Genomic DNA, 3,023 nt, shown 5'->3' with positions numbered 1-3,023 from the left:
GCCCGCCCTCTCCCCGCCCCACGCCCGGAGCCGCCCGCCCACATCCGCCTCCGCCGCCCGGGGGGCCCCCACCGCGCGGCCCGCGGCTAAGGCGGAGTGCGCCCGGGGAGCGCGCGGCGGGGCGGAGGAGCGGCCCTTGCGGCCTGGGGCCGGGGGCTAGGCTGGGCCGCTAACGGAGCCCGGCCACCAGCCAGCCCGTCCGGGGCCACGCCCTCTCTGGCCTCAGTTTCCCTAGCTGTAAAGTGACCCGGCGCTTCTGGGCTCACTCTACCGTGACCCCACTAGAACGGGCCCGAGACCGGCCAGGGAGGAATCCCGGACTTCCGCCTCCACGGCCCGGGGTGGGTTAGGTTGACTTCAAGGCTGTGCCCCACGTGTGCGCTGCCCCACTCTTGGGGGCGTGGAGGGGAGGCCAAGAGTGTTCTAAAGGCCCAATCCCAGGACCTTGTGCCGCTGGGGAAATGCGGGAGGGCGCCAGGACGGCAGGTCAGCTGGAGTGGGCTTCCAAGGAGCAGGAAGGCTCGGAGGGGACTCAAGCGTTCACCTAGGCACCAGCAGCTACACTCGCAAAAGGGGGGCTTGGCTGGGGTCTGGGAGAAGAGGGGCACACCTTGCCTGGGTCCCATCTTGAGCTGGGAGCAGACACCAGCCAGAGGAGGGGTGGTGTCTAGGATGGGCTGTGACAGCTGAGAGCCAGGACCCTCCCCTGGATGGACTTGGTGGGCCCCGAAACCCAGTCGGAAGTCCACTGGGAGGCAGATGGCCCCCGTACGGAGTGAGTGAGTGAGACACAGGCCCCTTTCTCCTGCACACTCACAGGACACTGCGGGTGACTCCCACCCCGACCCCTTCCTAGCCAGAAGTTCCTTCAACAACTGCCCCTCCCCCATTCAGAGGCCCAGCGTTGATAATGACCCTTTTGTAAAAGTGGGACTCTTGTGCCTTACCTTCCTGAGGCCGCTAAGTGTTGGAGTGGGGGAGCGTTTTTATTTTCAGCCAGAGCGAGTTCAGCTGGCAGCGGGAGGCGGGTGGGGGAGGAGATGTAGACAGAGGCAGCAGGTTCGGCCCTCAGCCCTCAGGACAGAGTCTGCAGCCAAAACTGGGGCTCCATCCCTGCCTCCTGGGGCTGACCAAGGGAAGGACACTCCTTAGAGAAGGACTCTCTTGGGCCAGGCGCGGTGGCTCACACCTGTAATTCCAGCACTTTGGGAGGCTGAGGCAGGCAGATAATGAGGTCAGGAGTTTGAGACTATCCTGTCCAACATGCTGAAACCCCATCTCTACTAAAAATACAAAAAAGTAGCCAGATGTGGTGGCATGTGCCTGTAATCCCAGCTACTTGGGAGGCTGAGGCAGGGGAATTGCTTGAACTTAGGAGGTGTAGCTTGCGGTGAGCAGAGATCTCACCATTGTACTTCAGCCTGGGCGACAGAGCAAGCCTCAGTCGAAAGAGAGAAAGAGAAGGAAGGAAGGAGGGAAGGAAGTGAGGAAAAGAGGAAGGGAGGGAGGGAGGGAAAAGGAGGGAAGGGAAATAAGGAGGAAGGGAGGGAAGGAAGGAAGGAAGGAAGAAAGAGAGAGAGAGAGAGAAAGAAAGAGAAGAAAACTCTCCCCCTGCATGGGGGCACTCACTCCTCAGGCAGGGGACTCCCCATTCCTGCCTCTCCCCTGGGCACCTCTGCTCCTTCGCAGCTCGGACTTTGTAACCCCAGGAAGGGCCCTACCTCGAGGGGGCCAAGTCAGAGGCCCAGTGGTCTGTGCCACCTGAGTAAAATGCCTGACCCAATGGTCGCTCCCAGAGCCTGGCTGGTGTCTGTCTCTTCCCCAGCAAACCTGCACCATGGGCCACCTGGAGCTTCCTCTGGGAAGGTCACACCTGCCCCTTGCTTCCCCAGGAAGAGTTCCTGGTATCCACCCACCATCCTGGGCTCTGCCATGCAAGGAAGGAGTTCAGGGAGGAAGCAGAGGACGAGAGGGCCGGGAGATGGGGCCAGCAAGTGACCAAGCGTAGTGGGTATGGGAGGCAGCAGCGTACCCTCTCATGGAAAAGGCAGTGACATGGCCAGGCTGTTCTTGAAATGGTGGGACCTCCTGCTTATTCTACACTGGCTGTCTCCAAGGAGGCCTCCCAGCCTTCCCAGCCAGGTGCCCTAGCACCCGCTGGTGCCTGCAACCCACTGTGGGCCCCACACTCCAGTCCTGTCTTCGTCTTGGCATGAGCTGCCCTCCCCAAAGACAGGGATCTCCCCGTGGGCAAGGCCAGCCCCCTCTCCTCTGGCCTCCCAGAGTGAAAGCAGAGTCCTCTCTTCAAGAGCACCCCCTCTCATGCCCCAGACAGAATGGCCAGGAGAGGCCCCAGCCCTCCAGCTGCTGCTGGGATTGCTGAGGCGCTCCATGGCCAGATGTTTCCAACAAAAACTGCTGCACCAGGGGCGGCCCGCTGGCTGCCCACTCCCGAGCTCAGGGGCCTCCTGCCTTGTCACCTTCTACAGCTGCTGGCTTGGGGCAGGACTCGAGGGCCCTGGGTTGTATAGGTCCCGGCAGCAGCTGCAGGGCGGGGCCTCAGGAGAGTTCCCAGGCCAGATGGCCGCCTGTGTCTGGAGAGGGCCCGCCTAAGCCACCACCACCGCCGAGACGGCGGCTGTGTGCCGGTGTCCTGTCATTCCTGCGCTTGAGACCAGCCAGCCACAGGGACTCTGAGATGGCAGGTTGCCTGGGCTCCCAGCACCAACTCAGGCCTGCCTGGGACAGCCCCCTCCCGGATCAGTGTGGGGCAGGAGGGACTTGAACGCAGACATTTCTGAGACGTACAAGGAGCTTACTGTCCCCTCCCTGTCCTCCACCCCTTTCCTAGCTGAGCCCCACCTTCCAGGTCCTACCCTAGGCTCCTGCAGGCAGCATCCTGACCCTCCCTGTGTGCCACAACCCCTCAAGTGTCCCAGGCTCTCTCTGTCCCAGCAGCCAGGCAGGGCAGGCTGAGGTGCTTGCTCCCGGCCTGGAGTGGGGAGCGCCAGCCTGTGCCCCAG

The sequence above is a fragment of the Sapajus apella genome, unplaced genomic scaffold (genome assembly GCF_009761245.1).
Source record: "Sapajus apella isolate SASKATOON/1434 unplaced genomic scaffold, GSC_monkey_1.0 scaffold170, whole genome shotgun sequence".
In the NCBI taxonomy this organism is placed as follows: domain Eukaryota; kingdom Metazoa; phylum Chordata; class Mammalia; order Primates; family Cebidae; genus Sapajus; species Sapajus apella.
Note: the sequence above shows the minus strand (reverse complement) of the source record.